Source organism: Pseudoliparis swirei, chromosome 16 (genome assembly GCF_029220125.1).
Source record: "Pseudoliparis swirei isolate HS2019 ecotype Mariana Trench chromosome 16, NWPU_hadal_v1, whole genome shotgun sequence".
NCBI classification, from domain to species: Eukaryota; Metazoa; Chordata; class Actinopteri; order Perciformes; family Liparidae; genus Pseudoliparis; species Pseudoliparis swirei.
Window position 1 is genome coordinate 22995614 of NC_079403.1, and position 18516 is coordinate 23014129.

Genomic DNA, 18516 nt, shown 5'->3' on the forward strand with positions numbered 1-18516 from the left:
CCTATAAAGGTGTCTCAAAGAACCTTCAAAACATGGTTCTCTAAGGCACCATTTCTGGGTCCACAAAGAACCTCCAAACCAGGGTTCATTAAGGCACCATTTCCCTAATGGTTCTTCAGTAGGTGATGGTTCTTCGTAGAACCACAACGCCTTTTAAAGAACCATTAAAGAACCATTATTTTTCTGTGTGTAGCATTTCTCTGTTAATCTTCATAGCCTCTGAGAGTTAAAGTGTTCCCGTCATCGTGTTGCTGTGTTCCTCGTGTTTCCACGATCACACTGTGGGGACAAAATGACATTTATTTTCTATTCATCTATGAATTAAATTGTATTTGAGTAGTTATTGTGACTCTAAAAGCTTTTATTTGAATCATGTTTGTCTATGTTTGAAAAGTGTGTGTGTGTCTGTGTGTCATGATGGAGGAATCTACCGATGTGTACAAATAAAGTACCACGAACCTCAGTCTCTACTTCCTGCTCTGCAAGTGTTACAGGCTCTGAGGTTTTACCAGCTCGACTTCAGTCAGTATACATTGAAAAATAGCACACATTTGTATTTTTAGATGACGTGTTGATGACATTGTGACGAACAGATATTTCACTGTATTGAGAACGAGAGAGAGAGAGAGATTGAAGATGACATATCCCTCTCCTCCTAAATGTCACGAGCAGAATTAAATCAATTTCCCTTTTTCGTTTTTTTAACATCTCTTTCTCTGAGGTGCCTTCAGGGGACGTTATGAACCTCAGAAAAGATGGCGTCTGGTTACCGGGACGTCCACAACACGTACAAAAGCAGCCGAGGAACACAAGTAGCCGGGTTCATGCACATTTTTGATTTCCAGGACTTTTTCCAGGACGTTAAACCAAATTTACATGACTAAACATTTTGTGAAATCTCGGTGGAAACATGAAAAAGTGAGAAAATGTTGTATTTAAACGAACAATTCCAATTCCAAAGTGTACACTATATAACCTTAAATAACACAAACGAACGAGAGACAATAGTTTGATTAAAATAATAAACATTTACGTCTTTTCAGTTAAGATGCGTTCACTTGCAGCGCGGGAAAATGTGCGAGTTTGAAAGAGTGTATGCCGGTTTATCTGAGCGTTTTTCTTTTAAGAGCATATTAATAATTTAAAATTCACATATGAATATAACACATTTCCATGACTTTTCTAAAACTTTGGGGATTTGCTGAGCATCACATCGCCCCCACCAACGTTCCTGGTTCCCAGAGGATACGCCCTCACACCGAGGCCGACTTCATACTTCAATGATGCCTGAACTTGTGCGACAGCCAGATGCTGATGTGTCGGTGGGGTGGTCCACTCGGGGTTCTCCAGTGCAGATGTTCTCTTGCACAGGTGAGGGAGAACCTGTTTCTGAATGGTGATAATTAGGCTCCTCCCACTAGCACTCCAAACAGGAGGTGTTGCTGCTGAGGCTTTCCCAGAATAGTGACTCAGTGGGAAGGCTTTTGCACACACACACCTTTTTTTCCCATGTGATAACAACATCTCAGTAATGGGCAATTATGTTAGGGAGCTTCTCCATAGATGCTCTGATATAGAAGCAAATATTTATTTAGACTTTTCAGTGACGTAATGTACAGTGGCTACGGAAAGTATTCAGACCCCTTTAACAGTTTCACTTTGTTTCATTGCAGCCATTTGCTAGAATCAAAAAAGTTCATTTTAATTCTCATTAATCTTCACTCGGCACCCCATCTTGAGAGAAAAAAACAGAAATGTAGACATTTTTGCAGATTTATTAAAAAAGAAAAACTGAAATATCACGTGGTCAGAAGTATTCAAATACCGAGGTATAGGGTTTGTATTATGGATGACCAACAACATTTCCCTCAATCCATCGATGCCTTTAAAGAAAAAGGGTTTTACTTCCTGTGCTTGTGAGAGCTGGTTTGGCTAGTGTGTATATTAATGCCCCCCCCCCCCCCCCCCCCCACACACACACTCATACGTGTGCAGCCACTTCGGGCTCTATAAGTATATGAGTCAATAACCTTGATGTTATAGTACAGGGAGGAGGAGGAAGAGGAGGAGGAGGAGGAGGAGGACCGAGCCAAAGTGAAACTAAGAATAGAACTAGTCTGGAAAATCCATGAAGGAGTCCAACTTTAGTTCAGGATTGTGTTAAATGCGATTGCGTCATCTTAAAGCTGTTGATCGCCGGGCAATAGCGAGCAAACAATCGGAAAGAGAGGGAAATATCGTAATCAGACGCCACGTAGGAGCGGTGGGCGTTTTGTTCGTAGTGTCACTTCAATTCTTTCTTTAATCGCAGAACAGAAACATAAAGGGAACTCATCCTCAACAGAAGCACCTCGCTTCGTCTTGAATGCGGTTGAAGAATAGTTCACCCTTCTGCTCCCTCTCGCCAAACAAACCTGGCTGAGCTCAGGTGACGTTGACATATAGAGTTAACGTCCACCTGACGTCGTCATTGGGTCATCGTCATCATCATTTCAGCAATATGGATGAACACAGATGGGCGTCGTGGCTTCTACACATCGGGATCTTTACACGGTAAACGTGCTCTTCCATTTGTTTTCGGAGTGAAGACGATGTCATTTAAAACATTTTTTTTTTACAGTTTCTAAAAAGGAAGCGGTCGGCTCCCCTGTGGAGACACATGGCTTGAGTCACAGGGTATGAGAGAGAGAGAGAGAGAGAGAGGGGGGGAGAGAGAGGGGGGGGAGAGAGGGGGGGAGAGGGGGAGAGAGAGAGGGGGGAGAGAGAGGGAGAGAGAGAGAGGGAGAGAGAGAGGAGAGAGAGGGGGAGAGAGAGAGAGAGAGGGGAGAGAGAGAGGGGAGGACGTGCAGACACAGGAGAGCAGAGGGTCGCCTTTCATAAAAATGTGACAAAGGGGCGACTGCAGTCCGATGCCATGGCAACATGTTCCTGTGTTTGGCTTCGTGAGAAAAAAGCAGATAGAATCAGGTGTGGAAAGCTAGAACACTATTCAACCACAAACACCTGTGTGTGTGTGTGTGTGTGTGTGTGTGTGTGTGTGCTGCATTGATGCAAAACATCAAACACCAGCAGCTGTGTCACATGAGCAGGAAGACGCTGCAATTTAAGGGATGATGACATTTCATTAGCGGAGAGCTGCTGAGCCGCGTTCACGAGGATCAAACGTTCTGCTCCTCACCGGCGGCTGAGCGAGGCGATGATGTCATCAGAAGGGCCGACGTGTTTTTCGGTAATGAGGCGGCAACGCGTTTCATTTCAGTGACGTGACGTTATTTCCACTTGTGTGGTTTTAGTTTTTTTTACGGGGTGGATTTGTACGCAAATTGTTGCCGTGAGCCGGAGATTTGAGTCTCTGTAATTGTTTATGCGTATGACAACAACAACAACAACAATATGTTCCTGGTGACAGGCCGTGTGTGTGCAGCGCGGGGATATCCAGCCGTATGGAAATTAGGCAGGTGGTGCACTTTATGAAAATCCATAAAGAAATGTTTTACCGCAAATAAAATGACCACTCCCCCCCCCCCCCACAGCAGTGACACGTGCAGGTCAATGTTTTTTTACGAACAGATATTCACAGTATTGAGAACGAGAGAGAGAGAGAGAATTGAAGACGACATTTCCCACTCCTCCTAAATGTCATAATCCTCCTTAAATCAATTTCCCTTTTTCGTTTTTTAAACATCTCTGAGATGCCTTCAGGGGACGTTATGGACCTCAGAAAAGATAGCGTCTGGTTACCGGGACGTCCACAACACGTACAAAAGCAGCCACCATGACGGGTGAAGCGCTGTTGGCGTCGACATGGAGGAACACAAGTAGCCGGGTTCATGCACATTTTTGATTTCCAGGACTTTTTCCAGGACGTTAAACCAAATTTTCAAATTTCTCGGTGCATACATGAAAAAGTGAGAACATGTCATATTTAAACTAACAATGGGGATTCCAAAGCATACAGTATAACACCTTAAATAACACAAATGAATGAGAGACAATAGTTTGATTAAAAGAATAAACATTCATGTCTTTTCAGTTACGGTGCGTTCACTTGCAGCGAGCAAAAAATGTGTGAGTATGAAAGAGTGTATGCCGGTTTATATTTAGAGCGTCTTTCTTTTCAAAGCATATCCATTTTTTTCATAGGATTTCTTTCCTCTCCAGGACTTGTCCAAGCCTGGAAATAACCATATTTAAAAAAAACCAGGACTTTTCCAGGTTTTCCATGACCCTGAAGTAGACACTAATTTTCCCGCAGTCAAACTAGTGTGGCTAGTAATCCGAGGCATGACTTGGGGTCAGATATTTCTTCAATTAAAACGAGTTAGAAATCTTAAATCCACCAGGGGGCGACTCCTCTGGTTGTATAGAAGTCTATGCTTCATGTGTTAAAGCTGCATTCTCTCTACTAACCACCAGGGGGTGACTCCTCTGGTTGTATAGAAGTATATGCTTCATGTCTTAAATGCTGCATTCTCTCTACTGACCACCAGGGGGCGACTCCTCTGGTTGTATTGATGCATATGCTTCATGTGTGAAAGCTGCACTCCCTCTCCTGACCACCAGGGGCGACTCCTCTGGTTGTATTGATGCATATGCTTCATGTGTGAAAGCTGCATTATCGACTGACCACCAGGGGGAAAAAGCTGCATTATCTCTCCTGACCACCAGGGGGCGACTCCTGGTTGTATAGAAGTCTATGCTTCATGTGTTAAAGCTGCATTCTCTCTCCAGACCACCAGGGGGCGACTCCTCTGGTTGTATATAAGTCTATATAATGACTACTTCTCTCTTGATGTATTCCCTCAGTAAACATTGTCAACATTTATGTCTCAATCTCTAGTTTCAAGTCTTCTTCTATACAGCATGATGTCATCATTTAGTACGTTATGGTCATTTAGAGTCAAACAGACCATAAAGCAGGGGGCGCTTTAGGGGCGGGGCTTACTGTGATTGACAGGTCGCTACTCTACCAGATATTTCTCCAATTAAAACGAGGAAGAAATCTTCAATTCGCTGCTTTTGGAGCCAAAAGGAGGATCATCAAAGTGAAAGGAGGATCATCAAAGTGAAAGGAGGATCATCAAAGTGCTCTGCAATGTAGAAGGAGAAAAGAAGCACGGCCCCCGCCAGGGATCTTGGTTGTGTGGTCATGCAGTGAATGATTTCCTCCTGCATTAATAAACCGTATCTTATCTCCTCTCAGAACACGCCCACATGAAAACACTTACAAAGTCAGCCTCCTGAGCGTCTCGTGTATCTTCACATTAGGGAACATTAAATTAATCTGGACTCCACTGTGCAGCGACATAAAGAAGATGGTCTGGTTCCTCACACAGGAATAGAACAGAGCTATTTTAGGGGGGCTTCAGCCAAGTAACGTCTCAAAGTAAATGATGTGTTATCATCTACTGCATGAAGCGCAACTACAGAGCACAATCACACTCTTTCTGATTCAACCAATCCATGAACTGTCCCAAACGATGGATATCCGGGGCCGTATCCTGACCTGACGCCCCCCCCCCCCTGGTCTCTGAATCCTACCATCGCCCCTGGAGCAGTGGGGGTGTCACAGGGCCAGAGCGATGTGGAGGTGACCTGGAATGGAGCTCTTGATACAACCTGAAGCGCAGAAGGAAACGCAGAAGATGCCGTAACAATAACTGCGCTTCGGCTTGTTGTCTTCCTCGTCTTCCTCGCCCTCCTCGTCTTCCTCCCATACTCGTGCGAGGCGTACACTCCTACAAGTAGCCGCCTCCTCCTGCAGCAGGCCGGCCGTCGCGGCTCTCCGGCCCACTCATCCTCGCTCCTCTCTCATGCGGCCATCGCGCCGAGAAGCTCTTCATCCTACCTCTACCGCACATTACATAAAGACAATGTGGGCCAGGCTCGTGTGTGTGTGTGTGTGTGTGTATTCACCTGCAATACATAAAATGCTTTATCGATGTACTATATGAATTATGATCATAAACGTGGCTTGAAAAGGAAAAACTGTCTGAATAAGAAAGAACAGACACAGTAGAGTGTTTTCAACAACCTATAAAAAGTAAAATATTAATTTAATTTAATATATATTTTCTCCTGGTGGTCTTTTAATTTTTTTTGTTCTTTTCAATTTTATTTCCTTTTTTTCTTTTCTTTTTGTGAGTTACAATGTTTTGTTCCGTTCTTTTTTGTTCAGTGAAACTGATAAAAATGGTTAAATAAAAAGTAAAAAAGAAAAGTGAAATATTAATTTAATTTAACATATATTTTCTACGAGTGGTCTGTCTTTTCCTTATTTGTATTTTAATTAGTTTTTGTTCTTTTCTATTTTATTTACTTTTTTCTTTTTTTTGTCAGTTACAATGTTTTGTGTGAAAAAAAGAAGTGAAATATGAATTTATTTGTATTTACATTTTTTGTTTTATTTTTCTGGAATTCTTTTATTTACTTTTTTCTTTTCTTTTTGTCAGTTACGATATTTTGTTCTGTTCTTTTTTGTTCAGTGAAACTGATAAAAATTGATAATTAAAAAAGTAAAAAAGAAAAGTGAAATATCCGATACGTCTCCTGGCAGAATTTAATTGTCTCTGTTCTTCTCAGAGAAGATGTTCTTATCGCTCTTCCTCCGTTACATCAACCAACTACTCAGAAAGGGTCTCTCGCAGGCGTCAGAATAAAAACAATTAACTTTGTTCTTGCTGGATTTAGAAAAATCTTCATTAATCTTTCAAAATCTTTTTGTAAATGACTTATTATAATAATAATAAGTCGCAGTAATAAATCACGCAGGTACAGACAGAGCAGCGTTAAGCTCAGACAATATCCACCTGTACCTTCTGATTAGGACTCCATGATGACTGCCACTTATTATGCCTCAAGCTCTAATCTACGTCACAGTGGACGTTCAACGGGGACTCTACCGACACCCAGGGGTGCACATGCGTGTGCACGGAGCTCTGCACCCGTGTGATTCGGGGCGTGAAGCCAACGACCTCTCAGCGAGACTTAGCTCCTCCCCCCAGCTCAAGTGGGTTGTGACTGTGTAACTGGTGAGGCACCAGAGTGTGTGTGGTTGAAAGTGTGCTAAAGGGTGCTAAAGGGTGCTATCGTGCGAACGCCTTTGAGCACTTCAGATACAACATGAAGTGACTGATTGAGAACAGAAGAAGGGAATAATGCAAAATACACTCTAAGTGCATTTTAGTCAAAAAGAACAACACAACAAGAATATCATATGCTCTTTATTTCCATTTATTTGCATTTCGTTTCTCTGTGTTCGCTCGGTGAATATCTGCAATGCAAATACGAGTTACGATGTTCGTCTGCCGAGTTATTAATACGTGTGACGAGAGTCGTATGAGACGATCCAGGTGGGACGCAACAAGTTGTATATTATATTATTTTATATTATATTAGATATTCCTAAACACCTGGTTATTTAGGTCCAAGTATTGTATTTTATTGTGTATTTTATTCAGTCAATCAGTCAATACAATACAATATTATTCTATATAAAATACAAAACAGAAAACATACATTATACATTCCTATCCTAAATTATTATTATCAAATAAACTTAGATAATTAATATAAAATAAAGAAAAAGAATAAAGATAATAAAAATATTTTTTAAATATATGTATACTATATATATATTATATTTAATATATACTATTATTTATTATATATACTATTATTTATTAAATATGTTACATATATATATAATATATATTTAATGAGTAATAGTATATGTGTATGTGCATATGTATATAATATATATTTAATATATATATTATATTATATGTATATAAGATGAGTTAGCCCCACAGTGGGGACATTGCAGGATCACATTAGAGCAGCAGTAAAGATAAGAGATTCAAATAAAATACATAATGCACTTTATTACAATGCACTTTATTTACTTTCTATTAAAATTAAATTAAAAAAGAATATCCCGATATATATATTGTATTGCAATATATTGTGGTATATCGTCCAGGATACGCATCGTATGTTGTTTGTGAGTATTTACACGTGAGCTGTTGACTCCTCCGTGTCGTGAGTCTCAGTCTGTCTGGAAAACAGACCTCAGGGTGACACCCAGCAGCTGTTATAGAAGATCACACACACACACACACACACACACACACACACACACACACACACACACACACACACACACACACTAAACCTCCCTCTGCCAATGACCGTTTATCATGTAAAATATAAAATAAAGAATCCATTTCATCCAGAACTGTTCTGATTCTGATATCCCGGTGTGGACGCCACAGTCTTCAACCGTCGGCTGAATCTTCATCTCTTGATGTGAAACCCTCACTGTGCCGTATCTGAACGCTGCAAAGCCACATGTGGAGCAGGCGGAGCGGCGTGGAGAGAGAGAGAGAGAGAGAGAGAGAGAGATCCCACCGGTCCTCCCAGATGTGGAAGGTTATTTATAGCTCTCGCGTTTCTTTCAATTAGTTAAACGTGTCAACAGGAATGTGGGAGAAAGGGATCGCATGTGGGACGTAACTAGCTCGCGCCTTGTTTGAACATTTGGGCCCGAGGTGTGACCGCTACGTACACTTTGGATCCACATTCTAGAGCAGATGTTCACAAAGCCAAATAAAAGACATTCGCTTCATCAAACCTGCAACAACAGGTTCTGGGGCCTTTTGGAGGCCTTGGAAAGGAGCTGTAAACACGCTTCTGACATAGAAGCCGACATGACGAAGGCGAATAGTTGCCTCTAAACAAGAGTCTTGTCTGTGTGTGTGTGTGTGTGTGTGTGTTTGACGTACGTCCAACATTCCCTCTCTTTTTTAGCTCTTGTTTTGCTTTCCACGAACCCATCCGACTCTTTATCTGCTGCACAGCGACGGTTCTCGGAATTTTTTAACCGGGGGTGGCCCAGTTTTCCACCGAAAAGCGGCGTCCTGCTCGAGTGCTTGCACGTGTTGGTGTTGTTGCAGGAAGAGGAGTTTAAAAAAAATCAGAAGCACTTAAATATTTCTGATGTGTACACAAATGTATTCAGTAAGAATTTGTTCTCAGGAAAGCTGCATTCATGCTTTCTCTATTTGCAGATCCCTGATAATCTTACGGCAATAACAACAAATCTGTTACGATCGACTGGACGAGAGCTAGTTACGTTAGCCGCGCCGCTAATGGCTAACCAGCAGAGGTTCCTTTCGGTTACTTTATGATGTGTTCAGTCAATTATAATGTCATCATGGTGCGTTCAAATGTATCTTGTAAAATTTCTTTCTTTCTATTGACTCTATTGACTTCTCTCTACTGACCACCAGGGGGCGACTCCTCTGGTTGTATAGAAGTATATGCTTCATGTGTTAAAGCTGCATTCTCTCTCCTGACCACCAGAGGGCGACTCCTCTGGTTGTATAGAAGTATATGCTTCATGTGTTAAAGCTGCATTCTCTCTACTGACCACCAGGGGGCGACTCCTCTGGTTGTATAGAAGTATATGCTTCATGTATTAAAGCTGCATTCTCTCTCCTGACCACCAGGGGGTGACTCCTCTGGTTGTATAGAAGTATATGCTTCATGTATTAAAGCTGCATTCTCTCTCCTGACCACCAGGGGGTGACTCCTCTGGTTGTATAGAAGTCTATGCTTCATGTGTTAAAGCTGCATTCTCTCTCCTGACCACCAGAGGGCGACTCCTCTGGTTGTATAGAAGTATATGCTTCATGTGTTAAAGCTGCATTCTCTCTCCTGACCACCAGAGGCACTCCCGGTTGATTTGAAGTATTTTCCAAAAAACCCCAAACCACTGGGAAACCCCAGGGGGCTCCCCTGGGGGTTTAAGGGAAAAAAATGTTTTAAGATAAAAGCCCAAATTTCCTCGACCACCGGGGGTTTTGGTTGTTGGCCGCTTCTGTGGGGTTTGAATTCCCCACCACCCCCGGGGGCCCCGGGGTTTTGGGCCCCCAACAAACCCAATTCAAACATGTGGAAACCCACAGGGTGTACCGCTACAACAGGGGTTTTTTTTTGGGGGAAAAAAGTTTTAAAATTCCACCCGCGTGGGGTCAAACCCAACGGCTTTGGGGGGCCGGGATTTTCCCCGGCAAACGCCCCCGCCGGGGGACGGTTTTGGAAACCCAAAGGCGTTGAAAGGGGAAAACACATCCAACAAGGGGCCCCCCCTTTGCCCCAAGGTAAAAAATTAATAAAATTTGGTTTTGGGGAAAAAAGGCCAACAGAAGATAAAAAGCTTTTAAAATGGTTGTTGGTGGGTTTCTCGCACAGGGGGTTTTGGTTTAATGAATTAGGTTAAGTCACCCCAAGGGGCCCTTGGGGTTTCAAATTGTAAAACTCACTCTCCGACCACCAGGGGGGGATTGGTTTTTAAAAGTCATTAAAGGATTACCTTCAAGACCCCCGTCATTGAAAACTAGTTTTTTCTCAGCTCATTTAAGCTTTTTTTCATACAATGATTCATCTTTAGCATTATTCTTTGAGTCCCGCCAAAAAAGGGGCTTTTGGGGGGGGGACGTGATTGACAGGCCAACCGCTAAAGGGGTTTTAACCTTGATTCCAAAAAACCAAACCAGACCCTTAGGGGGGACCAAACCCCAAATGGCTTCCCCGGGGACGACCCGAACACAACCGTGGGGGCTTAGGAATTTTTTAAACATTTTAATAATTATTAAAGGGGAATTTTCTTTTTCCGGCAATAAAAAACTGGACCAACTTAGATTATGCTAATTTTTATATAATGAATAATTTACCTGCCTTCTTTCTGAACAGGGGCGGGTTGGGGGGTTAGGGGGGCCTATGTTCCTTTGGGTTAAGTGCCAAACCCTTTGGGGGCCAAGGGGCGGGACTCCCGGTTTATAGGAAAGGGCGAAAAAACAAAAAAAGGAAAGGGGGAAATTTCCTCGACCCCCGACTTTCTGTTTATTAATTTATATTTTTTTTGACTCTAACTTTTTCCCCTGTTTGTTTTTCCTCAGTAAATGAAACCCATGGGTTTTTCCCCTCTTATTTTATTTTTCTTAAAAGGGATGAAAAAGTCAAAATTTATAAATGGTCATTAATAAAAGGAAACCCTTTTTTAAAGAAATTTTAAAGGGGGGGCCCAAAAATTTTAAGGTTTTTCCCAAAGAAAAACGGTTCTCTAATATTTTTAAATTTTAAAAATTGGTAATTTTCTTTTGTTTTTTGGTTTTTAAAAAAAAACCCAAAAAACGGCCTAACCCCGGGTCAATAAAAAATTTCCCTTAAATGAAAGAACCCCAGGGGGGGAAAGTTATTTGTTTTAGTTTTTGTGAAGTTAAATTTTATTTTTAAATAAAATTTTTCTTTTCAACAAAAAGGAAAATTGCTCAAACCCCAAATTTAATCCAGCGGATAAAGCCAGCCAAAATTTTGATTTTTTCCGTTCCTTATTTGGGAAAAAAGGGAGAAGGGGGGTTTAGGCGGGTAAAAACTGGTGTCCTTTTAAAACCACAAAATTCCCTCCCCAAAAATTTTTTAACCGTGCGCTTTAAGGGCCCCCTTTTTAAAAGGGCGAAAAAAAGAAACACGCAAACAATTTCCCCCTTTTGGGCCCACCCTTTCAAAAAATTTCAACCTTTTTATTTTTTAATAACCGATTATGGTTCCGTTGGGGCCTTTCATTTAAAAAATTTTTACCCGGGGAATTTAAAAATTTATGGATGTTTGAAGGAAAACCCCTTTTTTGAAATTAAAACAAAATTCAATGAGTTTTTTAAAATACTTTTTCAAATTTTTTTTTTAAAAAGGGTAAATTTTGGAAGTTAAAAAATCAAAATTTCCCAAAAAATTAAATTTAGGAAAAATTTTAAATATGAATAAAAATTTTTTTTTTTAATTCATTAAAATGTTTTTTTAATTTTTAGGGCCCCTTTTATATTTATTTTAAGTTTTTTTTTCTATAAAGATTTCGAAAAAAATTCTACTTGTTTATAATCAAATAATTTTTTTTTTTTTATTTTTATCAAAATTCTAAACGGAAAGTTAAATTTATTAATTTAAGAATTAAATTTTATACATTAAAATAAAATTTTTTAAACAAAATTAAAACTTTTTAATTCAAACAATAAATTGATATAAATTTTTTTAGGGTGACGGGAAAAAAAAAAAACCCCTTTTTTGCATTTTTCCCAAATTTCCTTTCCTTAAATTAAATTTAATTAAAGCATTTTTTTCAAAAAACCAAACACGGAAAGTTTTTCAAAACCCAATTTAATAATCTGGTGAAAAGCCGTAAATCGGGTTTTTAAAAAAAAATTTTAAAGTCCTCAAACTTCTTGAAAACAAAAAATTTCCCCTTTTAACTGAGGGTTTTTTTCATTAACCCAAAATATTTTATTTTTAAAAACAAAATTTTAAAATTTAATTGGGCAACCCAAAATTTAAGGGGTTTAAGGAAACAAATTTTTTAAGGGGCTTTTTAAAAAACAAACTGTTCAAAAATTAAAAATATTTTAATTCTTTAAAATTTTTTGTAATCAATTAAAAAAAAAAATTTAAAATTGGTCTTCAAAACAAACTAAAAGGGCCCGGGCCTTTTTTCTTTTAAAACAAAAATTACACAGCTTGGGAAAATTTTTAAAATAAATTAAAATTTTAAATTTTTCAGGAAACCAATAAAAAAAGAAAATTAACCTGGGTTTTCCCCGGCCCCGGGTTTTGGTTTTAGACATTCAAATATTTTTAACCCTATGGGGGTTTTTATTTCTTTTTTGTTTTGGGTTTTTTCGAAATTTTCACAAAATTGAAAAAAGGTTTAAAATTTTTTTGTTTTTGGGTTTCCCGAAGCGCCCCGTTTTTTTAAAGGGGAACAAAAAAAAAGGAAATTCATCACAATTTCTAATTTTTCTGGAAATCCGTTTTTTTAAAAAAGGGAAAAAGGGAAAAACTTTTGGGTAAAAAAAAAAAAAAAAAAACTTTTTTAAAAAAAAAAAATTTTTTTAAAAAATTTTTCTTTAACCCCCAAAAAATATATATATATATATATAATATATGCAGCTGTTTTCACGTCTAAATCCCCCCCCCCCCCACGTCATATGCATGTGTTGATGGGAAGAGAGGCGTGTTCCCCAGACCCGCTGGTTCAAAGGACCAATGAGTCGGCAGACAGTGACGGTGCCACACGACCGCTTTAAAATGGGTGCAGTTCTGCCACTCACCAGGTGGGGCGTGTGGACGCACGCCTGCAGCGCGGCGGTCGCTCCTTCTCGAGTTTGGGGGGTTCGCGGCTCCCCTCCCCGGTCCACCGATGACCTGGAAGTCAACAGCGTCTGAAGAAAAGATGAAGAGAGACATTTTTATTCAGTTTTACTGCAAAATAAACAGCGCTATATGAACATTTTTGTCTCGATGAAGACGGCGGTGCAGACGTGTGGGTCACTGCTCTGCACACCCACCACAGGCTGTAGATCCTGGTGTGACTTCAGAGTTCATACAAGGAGGCCGGAGGGAACGCCGGCCGAGATGATGTCACTGTAGTCGCATCACGGCCTCTAATTAAACTACATTTCATGGAGCTGAAGCTTTTTATCCAGAGCGACTTACAGTCACGTTACATTCACACAGGGAGCGGTTCAGGGTTTAGTGTCTTGCTCAAGGACACATCGACTAGGGCGGGGGTTGCGGGGTCAAACGCCACGCTGACGATGAACTGACGATGACACTCAGTGATGCACTTGTACCCCGTTGACACACGTGTTGTGTGTGTGTGTGTGCAACTGAAGTGACGTGAGAAATACCATCGACTAACACATGTTGAGAAAATAATCAAATAAGTAAATGACTTACAATTTTTAAAATTAAAATAGCTGCTCATTACGCTCAGTTTGACCAACAATGTTGTTAGACTGAAAAAAAAGAGCTTTATTTATCCATCATAATTCATCCATTATCTAAAACAGCTTATCCCAGTCTGTGTGTGTGTGTGTGTGTGTGTGTGTGTGTGTGTGTGTGTGTGTGTGTGTGTGTGTGGGGGGGGGGTTCTGGATCCGATCCCAGCTGACATCGGGTGAAACAGGGTACATCCTGGACAGGTCAGCAGGCTATCACGGGGCTGACTCCCTTTTTACACTTATCAGACACGAGCTGAAACTAAATGAGCATAACCGAAACATGAAGAACATGATACTAACCTCCCCAGTATATTCTCCGTACACAATCATACACATATAAATACATAAAAAGGAGAGGTGGAGTAATATTCCATCCACCAGAGGTGTAAACATGCATTTCAATTGGTTTGATATTAATCGTGAACGGTGCTAAAACAATTACTCAACTCACTGGATAGAAAATTTAGAAACCATTAAAGATATTTTCAAGATATTTTCAAGTGAAAAAGACAAAAGAGAAGACCGCTCTCACGTCTCAGTGAATAACTGAGTCATTGTGGGCTCAATCGGCATTAAAAAAAAATATATATATATTTATGGATGTTCTCGAGGCCAAATAATTAGTCAATTGAGAAATTATTCAACGGATAAATTAATAATGAAAATTTAGATGCTGGAACAAAATTTAAAAAAGACTGTCCTTAAACCGTCCTGATAGAGACTATAAGTGGAACAGTAGCATAAACAATACTGGATTTTAGAGGAATTCAATATCACAGAAACAAACAACCTGGATGCTTTAAAGAATTGTGAATAAGTTACATAATAAGATGGACATTTGCTCTCTGGTGGACAAACACTATAATGGAATATATAGAGGAATCTCTGAAGGTGTATCTACTGCTATTAATTTGTTTAACAAAATGTAATCAACATTTATGACCGATCAAAGTAGCCATCATTTATTAAATATATTATTATTTGCAGATATAACAGCCGAACACACTTGTGGCATTCTTTCTACAATGGAAATCAAATATTGTTCAGAAAGTTCTTCCCAATACTGTTTCCGGTTATTCACTGGACTGAACTGCTTACATTTCAAATGTTCCAAAACATTTTAACTGGTAGTGCGTGTATATATATTTCTATATACTATTATTTATTAAATATATAATATATGTATGTATACAATATATGTAATAATATATGTAAATATATATACATATGTACTATTATTTATTAAATATATATTTAATGAATAATAGTATATATATAACATATGTATATATATAATATATTGTATAAATATATACATGCATATATCTACCTATACACTATTACTTATTAAATATATTATATATGTAACATATTTAATAAATAATAGTATACATATATATACTAATATTTATTAAATATATAATATACATATAATATATATATATACATATACACATACATACATACTATTACTCATTAAGTATATATATATGTAAAATATGTAATAAATAATAGTATATATATAAGTATTTAATAAATAATAGTATGTATTAAATATAATATATATATATATATAATAATAAATAATAGTACCTTCTGTGTGAACCTGAGACACAGGAAACAGTGAGAGTGCTCAACAGGTTGCGTTGTTACAAAGTAGCGTTGTGTTACGTTGTGTTACGTTATGTTACGTTGTGTTACGTTGCGTTACGTTGTATCCGCCACAAAGTAACAACCTGCGCAACTCTGTCACGCATTTAACGCAACAATGCGACATGTTGGCGCTAAGGCACGCGCACCACCAGAAACACCCGGCGGCATCCGCACGAGGCCGGGGACAGGAGAGTGTTCCTACACGTCCCGCACGGAGCTCCACGAGCACGGTGGCTACAACGCTCCCGGTGCACGTCACCAGCCGGTGTACACCGGGGAAACACCGGGAGGACCTGCTGCACGTGAACGGGTCGCGTGCGAGGAAGTCTATAGTTCCAACTTCCCGAGGTATATACGAGTGTATAAAAGCACCGTTACGCGTTATCTGGAGCGTCAACGAGGGTCTGACAGAGGAAACAAGGAGACGTACCACTTAGGTTAGAACTGTCCCCGGCGGTATCCTCTTCTTCATCTGCTGGTAAGTCATATATATATTTATATTTATATTTATAAATATTACTGGAGAGCGACACTCGGGAAAAACATGTATCTCCAACAAGTGTCAGAGAGTTAAAGACTCAAAAGATAATCGTAGAGCGAAGATGTGTTGCTGCGTGAGAGGAAAACTGGCTCATCTTCCGGCTCGGCGAAATAACGACTGTCACGACGCATGCGCAGACGAGACAACAAGTTAGGCCTTTAAAAAAAACGCGAATGGTAGTTAACCTTTTTTTTTTTTTTTATCGACATTTTATTCCTTCTCCATCCTGCAAGCAATATAGGAAATCAACGTTTATTTGTAGTATCCGAAAAAAAGAGCAGAGTGAGAATGTTGTCTTTATCCTCCTCTCTTGCCAGCTCGAGTGTAATTACATTACAATAAATGTGTAGGACTCTACCGCCACCTAGTTGAGCAACAGAGAACGCTCCACTGTCGGGATTTAATCTCTTGTTGTCTATTTTAGTTCAGGGGAAATTCTAAGTAAATATAAAAGATGGTATTTGTCAAACACATGCAAACAAACTCACACATACTTAAAAAAAGAAGGCAAATGAGTTCAATTAACACCAATATTCACCAAAGATATTCAGGATTTATTGATGTATCTCTTGGTGTTTCTGTTATGTATTGCACATGTTTAAACCTGCAACCCACTCCCACGCATGGACAGCTTACTGAACGGGTTTGTCCAGTTATTTAAAGCTCTGCAGCCTCAATACTTTTCAGTTTCTCACAACCAAATTCAATCTTAAATTTTTGTCTTCTTCTTCTATCATTTCATTTTTGGTTGTGGGGGTCTTTTAGAGGCCCTCGGCTTTGGAACGACCTACTGGAGCGGATAAGGCTTGCAGAATCAGTGACTTCTTTGAAAATCACTTCTTAAAAAACATTTTTCTTTGGATCTTTGGTTCCCGTAATTTAGTTTGTCTGTTGTTCTTTATTTTGTATTTTGTATTTTACGATTCCATTTGTTTTGCCTTGATTCTCTGCAGAGAACTTTGTAAATTCTGTTTTTAAAGGTGCTATATGAATAAAGTTACTATTATTATTATTATTATTATTATCTTACATTTGCTTTATTGTATTTGGAAAAAAACAACAACATATAACCCAGATAATCATAATAATAATAATAATAATAATAATAATAATAATAATAATAATGATAATAACTTTATTTATATAGCACCTTTAAAAACAAAGTTTACAAAGTGCTCTACAGAGTCAGGGCAAAACAAATAGAATAGTAAGATACAAATATAAAATTAAAATAAAGAAATTAAATAAAAAACAGACAAACTAAATTAAGGGAACCAAAGAACTGCATGAAAGGACGACATTACTTAAAAGCTGTTCTATAAAAATGGGTTTTAAGAAGTGATTTAAAATAAGTTACTGATTCTGCGAATTCCTCGAATTCCTCATTCCTCTAACAAACTTTACGCAAACAAAACAGCAACATCAGGAAGCACAAAAATGTCCGATTCATAGAGAAACTTCCTCTTTAATTGACACATAGAAACACATCTTTTCATTCAACTTGTTAAAACATCATCATTTTGGGACTTTTACAGCCAGATGTGCTGCAGCCTCCATTAAGCCTGTCATGCTGCTTCCCACCAGCAGGGGGTGATCAAGAGCTGCTGTGCTTTACAGTCCGTCCCCATGTTCTGCGTGACACTCCATCTCACGCAACCCGCCACAATAAGAAGTATTCAGCTCATTGTGTTGAATCCATTTCTCTGCATACATGTCAGTTAAAAGCTAAAAAGTTGAAGACCCAATATAGATTTTCCACGACATATTTCAAGGAAGTTTTATCTTTTGTATTGCATGTATGTGTTTGCATGTGTGTGTGTGTGTGTGTGTGTGTGTGTGTGTGTGTGTGTGTGTGTGTGTGTGTGTGTGAAATGCATTTTGATCCTCGGATATTAGAGATTAGATATTCCTTTATTAGTCCCACAGTGGGGACATTTTAGTACCACAGCAGCGGGTGCATATTAGAGAATTAATAAAAGATACAAATAAAACACAAAACACAATAACAAAACTAAATACTAACACTAAAATACTAAATATACAGAGGAAACACAATATATACACAAGGCAGTGACCAAAGGGAATTTCCAGCAGTGTCAAACATATGTCGCAGTGTTTTTATTTTGGTAAAAGCACGCAACCCCTGACTGTTTAAATAAAAAAATAATGACGCTTTTTAATCTTCTGCCACTGGATCTCACTGTATACATGTGTCACCCCCCCCCCCCCCCCCTTCCTCACCCATGCATCAGTCAGATCTGTCTATAGATCTGCTCTCACTTTAATGAGCAGCGAGGTAATCAACAGCAAGTGATGCGGGCGTGGTCATAAATTGTGCAGGAATACTAATTGGGCGTTTGGAGGGTCAGAGGACGGAGCCCATGAACATAAAGCACCCCGTCACAAGCTGCTCTCGCAATGTGCTTTTCATCTTACGCACCGATGTTTGTTCCATTAGGGCGCGGAATTAATCAACATTAATGGGTT

At 39.1% G+C, this 18516-nt stretch overlaps 1 protein-coding gene and 1 long non-coding RNA gene across 2 annotated transcripts in view; one reads left to right on the plus strand and one right to left on the minus strand.

The window, feature by feature from the left end:
• LOC130206041 (neurocalcin-delta A) overlaps positions 1-16199 on the minus strand; it is a 64481-nt gene extending 48282 nt beyond the window's left edge. The window contains exons 1-2 of the mRNA XM_056433738.1: positions 15919-16199; positions 13164-13274 (exon numbers count right to left, since the gene is read on the minus strand). The gene's annotated coding sequence lies outside the window, so the exon portion shown is untranslated. The remainder of the gene's footprint in view (positions 1-13163; positions 13275-15918) is intronic.
• On the plus strand, positions 15624-18204 carry LOC130206042 (uncharacterized). The gene is made up of 2 exons (XR_008834019.1): positions 15624-15966; positions 17565-18204. It is a non-coding gene; the product is annotated as an uncharacterized LOC130206042 (long non-coding RNA).
• Positions 18205-18516: the final 312 nt, after the last annotated feature.